The sequence below is a fragment of the Hyaena hyaena genome, unplaced genomic scaffold (assembly GCF_003009895.1).
Source record: "Hyaena hyaena isolate Hyena2069 unplaced genomic scaffold, ASM300989v1 scaffold_27, whole genome shotgun sequence".
Classification (NCBI taxonomy): domain Eukaryota; kingdom Metazoa; phylum Chordata; class Mammalia; order Carnivora; family Hyaenidae; genus Hyaena; species Hyaena hyaena.
The window spans coordinates 5,087,148-5,096,984 of NW_024080659.1; positions in this window are offsets into that span (position 1 = coordinate 5,087,148).

Below are 9,837 nucleotides of genomic sequence, written 5' to 3' on the forward strand. Positions count from 1 at the left end.
ATAAATAAACTTAAAATATTGTTCAAAGGGTAAATCTTATGTTATGCATATTTTTACCAAAAAAAAATTGTTAATGGATTAAATTCCATACCTGGTTCCCAGACATTGCATCTCTTTGCTTCCTTCTGGTTAAAAGGTAAAATCTTAATGAACCAAAGAGACAGAGTGATGTGAGAATAAAGCCTACAGTACAGTCCCTATGATCATCTCTTCTCAATTATCTTTGCTGTTTTCCCTTCCATATTACTGAAGGAAACATGGTCTTTTCTTCTCTGTGGCTAGCTGCTTAAAATTGTCTTTCCCTAAGCCCCTCTGGAAAACAGTGTGGAGGGTCCACAAAAAATTAACAATAGAACTCCCCTATGACCCAGCAATAGCACTGCTAGGAATTTACCCAAAAGATACAGAAATGCTGATGCATAGGAGCACATGTACCCCAGTGTTCATAGCCGCACTCTCCACAATAGCCAAATCATGGAAAGAGCCTAAGTGTCCATCAACTGACGAATGGATCAAGAAGATGTGGTTCATCTATACGATGGAATATGACATGGCAATGAGAAAGAATGAAATCTGGCCATGTGTAGCAACATGGATGGAACTCGAGGGTGTTATGATGAGCGAAATAAGTCAGGCAGAGAAGGACAGTTACCATATGTTTGCACATATAGGAGGATTAGGAGGAACTTAACGGAGGACTGTGGGGGAGAAGAATGGGGAAAGTGTGGGGGGGGAGGCAAACCATGAGAGACTCTTGAATGCTGAGAACAAACTGAGGGCTGATGGAGATTTGGTGGGGGGAAGGGAAGGGGGGTGATGGGCATGGAGGAGGGCACTTGTGGGGATAAGCACTGGGTGTTATATGGAAACCAACTTGACAATAAACTATTCAAAAAGGGGGGAAAAAAGGAAAAAAAAATGCCTTTGCCTAAAAACATTCAGAGTTTTAGTGTATTTCACCAAGGACCAGCCGAAGTGTAGGTTCCACACATTTCTATCCGGTGCTGCGTTTTGAATACAATATAACTTGCAGATGTGTAAGTTTATTCACAGTCAGTTTAGAACAATACTCTGAATGGCCAGCTCCCTACTATGTGATAGCTACATGTGAAAACACATTTTAAATGACTCCCAATGCATTCCTTCCTACGTATCTCAGTGAAGTTTTTTAGGTCGTGTTCCATTTGGTTTAAAAATGACATTATTAATTTGATGTGTGGGAATTACTTCATTCATGCAATATAGGCTTCAGAAAAAAAATCTCATTGTTCATATTTTTGACAATGGAATCATGCTAACATCAATCACAGGGACGTTTTCATGGAATGCCTGCATACTGGTACTTTAAAAGCTTCTCATACCCAGGTCATTTGTTACTAGAAGGTGCTATGGACCGAATGGTTTACTCCTGCCCAAATTCATGTGTCAAAGCTACAATGGCCGATGTGACTGTTTTTAGAGATAGGGGAAACTAATTCAGATTAAATAAGGTTGAGAGGCAGGGCCCTGATCTGGTATGGTTAGTGTCTTTGTAAGAAGAAGAGACCAGAACTCTCTCCCACCTTCTCACGCTCTCAGGGAAGGCTGTATGAGGACACGCATGAACACAGCATTCTGCAAAGCGAGAAAAGAGCTCTGAACAGAAACTAAATCGTGCTGGCGCCATGATCTTGGATGTCCAGGCTTCAGAACTGGGAGAAATGAATGTGTGTTGTTTAAGTCCTCTGTCTATGGTATTTTTTATGCAAGCTGATTAAGACAGATGGCAGTTCAATAAATAAGAATTTCCAGTTTAAAGCTAGTCTGTAATTGATACAATGATTCAGAAAACCGCCTGCTTCATAGGGCTGTTAAGTCCAAGTATAACATGCAGTATTGTTAACATAGATCTATGCCTACCTACATCTTTTTTAGTTCTGAACAAAGCATAAGGAAAGAGTTTTTTCATGTGCGGAAAATATAAAAGCCTTTTTTTAAAAATGAGGATAATTTGTAGAACTAAATGATCAGATTCCATGTTGATCTTAGAATTGTAGGTACTTTTGGGGGTAGGGGTGGAAATCCTTTCACTGAGTGGTTTCTGCGTCACTCATCTGGACCAGATCTCTGCAGTGTCCCATTTAGAGCTCTCCAGAGCATAAATCACACCAAATGGGTAGCCAAAAAAAATGATAGAAGGTATTAGGCTGATGTGTGTCATTCTTCTTTTTGACACCTCACTATGGAATCCATACTGTGATAGCTGTACGTCGGAGTTCTGGTCTACCCAGCAGTGTTTTCTGCCTACACCTCTAGGTGTGCAAAAGGGCACATCATACTCACCAGAAGGCAGAGAGAGCCATAAGGCAAAGGCCACGGTGGATGAGGGCTATGGATGAATGAGCCTTGGCTCCTATCCATGTGAGCCCCTCCAAAGTACTGCCTCACATCTTTAAGGCCTGGACACTAGTTCCCCACAGAGAGAGTTCAAGAGACCCAAGGCAGAAGTGTCAGTGTCTGTTATGATTAGTCTTGGAAGTCACATACTGTCGCTGCCACCTATCTGATGGGACCATGGAGCACCTCTGATTCATACTAGAGTATAAGTAGCAGGAAGTGTAGATCATTAGGGCCCATGTTGAGCCCAGCTCACCCTCACGGTATAACCTTATGCTACTTCCTACTGGGGTCTGGCTGGAGCTGCCTTCCTATTTCTCTCCTCTTTCTGCCCAGGGGAGTCTCTGAGCCTACAGCAGGGCACGTAGGGAAGTCTCACGTTTCCTGCTCTTTCAAACTGACCCAACTGCCTATTGCACCCGAATACTGACTCATAAGTACTCGAGATTCCTGGGAGGCATTGGTTTTCACTGTGGGTTCTTGTTTAGATTTACCTGAGGAGTATATGCTTGTGTGTTTGATATATATGTTTTATAATTTATACGTATTTTATATTCTATAATTTATTATAGAATTAACATTATTTATGATATATGGTAAAACCTTGGTTTGCGAGTGTAATTTGTTCCAGCAACATGCTTCTAATCCAAAGCACTCATATATCAGAGGGAATTTCAAGAACCACTGGCTCAGTTGTAATCATATGACATTCGGCGTCACGCGCTACTCGTATTGCAAGATGTCGCTTGTTTATCAAGTTAAAACTTAGGAGAAATATTTGCTCGTCTTGCAAAACACTCGCAGAACAAGTTATTCGCAATCTGAGGTTTTACTGTAGATATAAGATACACACACGTAATATTCTAACATCAATTCTACCCCATCAGAAATTAATGCTTCACCACTATCCCATTCCTATAGGCTCTTTTTTTTAAATATGTTTTTATTTTGAGAGAAAGACAGAGAGAGGGAGAGAGAGAGAGCAAGAATGAGTGGGGGAGAGGCACAGAAAGGGAAAGAGAGAGAGAATCCCAAGCAGTCTATGCGCTATCAGCACAGAGCTCAACGTGGGGCTCGATCTGACCAATTCTGAGATCATGACCTGAGCAGAAATCGAGAGTCGGTTGCTTAACTGACTGAGCCACTCAGGCTCTCCCTATTCCTACAGATTCTGATTTAATTGGTTGGGAAAGGATCCAGATCCAGTCAATAGTAATTTTTTCAGTGTGCCTCAAGGGTCCTAACATGCAGGTTAGAAACCACTGCTTGTTTTTTGAACACAAAATCCAAAGTGACTGGCCCAGGCGAAGGACACAAATCACATCTACTGCTCAAGTTCAGCCTCTGCCCTCCACCCAAAGAAAGAAAAGACAATCAGAGTAAATATTGCAGATGGTCAGAACTTTGAGAAGCCTCCGACCTCGAAGCCCAACCAAAGTTTCTACATCACCGCAGAGGAAGCAGATGCCACTCATCTGGTGATATGCATAGTTAGTGGCCGGGCCATGATTTGATCCCAGGACTCACCCTTCCTGTTCCTAAACCCTTCTCACAGCCCAAAGCCTCCCGGAAAACCCCCAGGGCTACTTTGGAAGAATCTACACGAGTCTCCACTCTTAGATTTCTTCAGTGTTGACTCAACATGTAAGCAAAAAACGTACACAGTTATTTTTTCTCTCTGTCGTGTTACCAAAAGCCAATCAGTAAGAAACTAAAACATCGTAAAGTTGGGGGTGAGCCAGGGTGGGGGCAGGTATTGAGGAACTGAGAGGAATAAAAAAAATACATTAACCTGGGATGACACTGCTTTCACCCCAGGGCTTGAGCACGATCAGCACAGATTTTGAAAAGGGTCTCTGGTTCCTTGCCGGTGATCCGTGTTAGCTCACCCTTGTTTCCTCTGCTCCCCCTTCCTTTAGGCACAGGTAACCGAGATCCATGAATACCACTGATTACACACTTGCTTTATCTTCCTTCAGCCAAAAGCATTTATTTAGACCTGAGGTTTTCAAATTGGAAGCCTGCGGGCTGGATGAGACCCCTAGATGGGGTCATATGTATATTTCTTTTAAAGTTTCACATTGAAGAAAAAAAAAACACAGAGCCTCTGGCTCTCTTGAGGAATCAGGATAAACAACAATCTTGGGTTTGCATTTCAGTTTGGCAACATCTTATCGTTTCCTTCTCTCTCTTCCAGGGCTTCATTCATTTACGTCACTGCCTGTCTTCTTTGGGCAATTGATTGGGCAGCCAGGACTTAAACAGTGACATGACTTAGGTAGTATTAGTTTCTGCTTACAAAGACAATATGCTCTGAAACTTAAAACAAACTTTAAAATTATATATGTGTGTGTGTATACATCCATATATACATACAGTCCAACCTTTGTTTGCGAGCATAATTCGTTCTGGAAACATGCTTGTAATCCAAAGCACTTGTATATCAAAGCGAATTTTCCGTAAGAAGTGATGGAAACTCAGATGATTCGTTCTATAGTCCAAAAGCATTCATATAAAAATTGATTACACTACTGTCATATAATATGAAATAATAAAAAAAATAAGTAATATAAAGAAAAATAAATAAATTCACCTGCACTTACCTTTGAAAACCTTTGTGGCTGGCATGAGGGAGACAGGAGAGAGGAGGGTGATTGTGTAGGACAATTTTCACTAACGGATGGTGACCACAGTACAGTATTAATAATGCTTGTCATAGACTGTAGTTCATAGAACTGGCAAGAAGGCAGCAGAGGAAAGGGTCTCTATCTGCAGGCAGCCTGACCTAGACTGGAGCAAAGCATTCCTAGGCTCACTCCTGTCTGGAAAAAGCAAAGGACTGTCCATAGGTGCTTTGAAGTGACAAAAAATACAGTAGTAGAGCCAGTTGTGGGCACCTTCCAAGGTTCTGAAAAATCACTGATTTCTGCCAAACACCACAGCCTGAGACCGAGCATCGGAGCATGGGAGCCACAATGCTCCCATACCACTGGTTGTTAGCTCCTTTTAGCTCCTTTTCAACTGCGTTTGGACATCACTGATCCTGGGGCGTTTCAGCGTCTGGTCAGTTGCTAGTTGGAAGACAGGTGTTCAATACCTCATGGGCATCTTCCTGCTACTTTTTCTGAGCCCTAAATACCTTCAGGGAGATTCAAGAGGATGTTGGCGTAACCTTTACCCAAAAGGAGCCAGTGGCTTCATGACTGTCACACTCAGCCTCTATTTGAATCAGGCTTTAGCTTTGACTTTTACCACCGATTGCCCAAAGGGATTGAAAAGACTCTTCAAGGGGGGCTATGTCATAGGGCCATGTCAACCTCGCTTGTCCCCACTGCCTCCTCTCTGCGCCTGACCTGCGCCAGGGAGGTGGCCCACCTTGGGTAAAACAACTACAACCAAAGTCAAGGTCTGCCTCGCTCACCACCCTGTGAAACAAACCGCATTCCTTTACAGCCCTTTATCTGGAAGGTTCTGAAATGTCATTATTCTTAGGAAACAAACAAATATATATTTCTTTTCAGACAGGACAAGAGAGAGCTAACGGTTGTACATGCACTCTCACCCTGGAGGGGAGACACCCGTGATCGGAGAGTTTTTCCCTTTTTTTGAGCTCCTTTCAGGGATGCAAGGAAAAAGGCTCGATTTTGCAGCCATATTTCATGAAGTGTCATTATCCCTCTGCCAGAGCAAACTAATGGATGGCTGGGAGGAAAGATACAATTTGGAGGCAATTAATTCTGCTTCAAGTCCCAATTCACCCAATGCTAAATAGCACTTGAATCCCGATTCAAGATTTAGAGCCCAGCGGCCAGTGGAAGTCGCTGGGGCTCTGCCGCTTCCTGGCTCCTTTCTGCAAGGGGACTGCCTTTTGTTTCGTTTCTCTCGGCCCTGTGCTTGGGGGCAATTAGATCAGTGATGAGGCTGCTCCTCGTTCAGTTGGCTGGGACCTCAGGCTGCTTTATGCCCTGACTTACAGCCCGAGGGCGAGCCTCTCTCAGCTGGTGTGTCCTGCTTCGCCCGATTTTTGTCCCAGCCACTGTAGGACATCTGCTTGCGACGCTGTGACAAAACCTCATGAGGCGGGAGCCTGATGTTGTCCCCCTCAGCGATGCTGCCTGGCCTCCTCGGCGCTGAAAATGGAACACGGGAGCCAGAGATGGCTTCGGACGAATCTGGAATCGTCCTCAGTGGGAGGCCTGGCCAGTGGCTGGTCCACAGATCTGCTGCCCGGTTTGCAAAAACTTCATGTTCCGTTTATGATTTATAAACACAGTGGGGAGCAGTTGTTAAGTGAATACTGCTAAGAGATCAGCCCTGAAGGCCACCCTCTCCCTTTTTCCTCTACCAGGAGAAAAGTGGCTGCAGGTGGCCCTCGGGGAGCAGCGGAGTTTGCTGACAAGAAAGCCACCCCGGGTCCACTGGCCCCACTTTCCATCAGCGCCTTCTAAAACACTTGGCTCAACAAATCTCTGCTTCCTCTGCCTTTCTGGCCTCACATCAGGCCTGGCCATTTCCAAGCCACTGGGGGCCACTGAGTCAGCATCTCCGAGCCTCTGCCTTCCCATTCTCATGCTCTGCAGGTTGTGAACATTTTGACCGAAAGACCTTAAGTTTATTTAGTAATTGTGGAGAGACAGAGACAGAGACAGAGACAGAGACAGAGACAGAGACAGAGAGAGGAGACAGAGAATTCCAAGGAGATTCCATGCTATCAGCACAGAACCAGACCCGATGAAGGGCTCGAACCCACGAACCTGTGAGATCATGACCTGAGCCACAATCAAGAGCCAGTTGCTTAACTGACTGAGCCACCCAGGTGCCCCCTGATGGAGAGGCTTGAAACAGGACCCGGTGCATCAAAAATGCTCAGTAAATGTTAACGACCATTACCGTTGTGGTGTTTCAACTCCCACCACGACTAGTGAGCCAAACGAGAAGCAGGGAATCAAGCAAAAACAGAGGGCACAGCCCTGAGGTGGGGCTTGCATCCAGAGATGCCTGCTTTCCAGCCTCGAACTGAGATCAGTATGAGATGGAACGTCTTCACCTTGCACGGATGATGGCTGACGGGTAGCCTAAGTGCTGGGCTTGGTACTAGGCTTACCTGTAGTAAGTCTTCCACATGCCACACAGCTTTGGGTGGCTTGCTACTATTTGTATCCTTATCTCCATTTCACTAATGAGTAAACTAAGGCAAACGCTGAGTAACCTCCCCAGTGCCGCATGGCTAAGAGCCAGGATTTGAAGGCTGACAGGTGGGCTTCCGGTGCCTGCTCTTGACTACATCTTTAGCCACGTTCTCAGAACTGTATGGTCCTGGGACCATCAATGGTCTGATTTGACCTGGAGCTTCCACCTCCTTCATTTGGCAAAGGAGATAAGTGAAGGCCGAGTTTAGATCCTCAGACAAGGCGGTGCAATAGGGCAGCCCGGAGTCAGAGAGACTGGGGGAGTCACAAGCTGTGTCACTGTGTCGCGCATCTTGGCGCGATCCCGCACCCTGGTATCTTACCACGTGCCTGCTTCACCAGGCTGTGGGTGGGACAGCCTGGGATGACAGGCTCAGGGACGGTGAGCCCTCTCTGAACGGCGTGGTGGGGTGGCTGTTGGGGACCTGGCTGCCTCCAGCCCCTGGATTCCCCGCACTGCTGTCTGCAGCCTGAAGACCCACAGAAGCACACAAACAAAAATGAAACCAGAGGCCTGGAGAAGCCCAATCTTGACTCCATCCAAACGGCTCCCCAAAATTCCGAGCCATGGGGTTGTGATCGGCGGTCAGAGAAATCAGTGAACCTCTGCGCATCCACTGACCTGCCTTTCCCAGATCCAGGGCTCAGGTTAAATTGGTCCCTTAATTACCAGATTTCCATTCTCTAAGGTTCAGTCCATCTCAGAGTTCATTGTAAGAGGCCCTGCTGGAGATAGGCAGATGCACAAAGGGAATCTGGAGAGAAATGGGGAGGCTGGCAAGCATAGGGTGATCACACGTGGCGGGGGTGGGGAAGTTCAAGCCCAGTGACATGGGAATTCAGAGAATGGTGTGGTTAACACGGTTAGGGGAAGGGGGAATGACCTCCAGCTAAGTGTTGAGCACTTCAGGTATGAGATCTCATGTAATTCTTAAACCTTCCTCGAAGGGATAAATACTGTCCAATTAATCTCACAGATGGAGCTTAAATGATTAAAGTCATACACTCAAAAGGGCCAGGGCTAGAAATGGAACGGGCATCTCTATGGAAGCAAAAATCTACACGCTTGCAACTGTATTCACATTGATGCTAAGCATTTACAAAGCCCTAACTTGTCCCAGGCACGTGATGCACGTTGCACGTATTACCTTGTTTACTCCCCAGAGAACCTTTTTACAATAAATGTTATTAGTCCTGATTTCTCACGAGAAGAGGCTTCGGTAACCTGCCCAAGTTCATAGGGTGCATAAAAGGGCAAGATTTGAACCAGACTGGGGCACCTGGGTGGCTTAGTCGGTTAAGCGTCCGACTTTCGCTTAGGTCACGATCTCGCGGTTCGTGGGTTCGAGCCCCGCGTCAGGCTCTGTGCTGACTGCCAGCTCAGAGCCTGGAGCCTGTTTCAGTCTGTGACTCCCTCTCTCTCTGACCCTCCCCTGCTCACGCTGTCTCTCTCTCTCTCTCCTAGAAATAAATAAAACATTAAAAAAAAAAATTTAAAAAAAAAAAAAAGATTTGAACCAGACTGTGCCAAGCTCTTTTATTGCGCCCTGTTTTTTCCCTTCTATCCCTATCATTTTTTTTAAATGTTTTATTTATTTCTAGGAGAGAGAGAGAGAGAGACAGCGTGAGCAGGGGAGGGTCAGAGAGAGAGGGAGTCACAGACTCTGAAACAGGATTCAGGCTCTGAGCTGACAGTCAGCACAGAGCCCGACGTGGGGCTGGAACCCACGAACTGCGAGATCATGACCTAAGCAAAAGTCGGACGCTTAACCGACTAAGCCACCCAGGCGCCCCTATCCCTATCATTTTTTAACAGAACATGTCCAAATTTGATCAGGGGCTGAATGATGCACTGCTATCTATGCAAATTAACATACTCTTCCAAGTCCTCACCAGACTTTTCCTCCTTGGGGACCAAATACTCCCTCTCCACCCCTGCACAGGTGCCCGATCACATCACTTCCTGGGATAGAAGATGTCTAGGTCAAGTAGCTCAGTGATCGCGATGCTGTGACCTTTGCATATCTTTCCCTTACGCACCCCCTCCAGCCTCCGGTGAGACTAACATCCCCTCCACCTGTGTCCTACATCCCATTAACTAACAGATCTCTCACTTTCCAAGGCAACTCATCTCTTCCCACATACTATCTCAGATTCAGGAATTCCCCTAAACTCTATCTCCGTCTCCCATCTCTCCTTTGACCTTGAGATCCATATATATAACTTCCTACTAGAGCAGCACAGGAGATAAATCTGGACAGAAAACTACAGA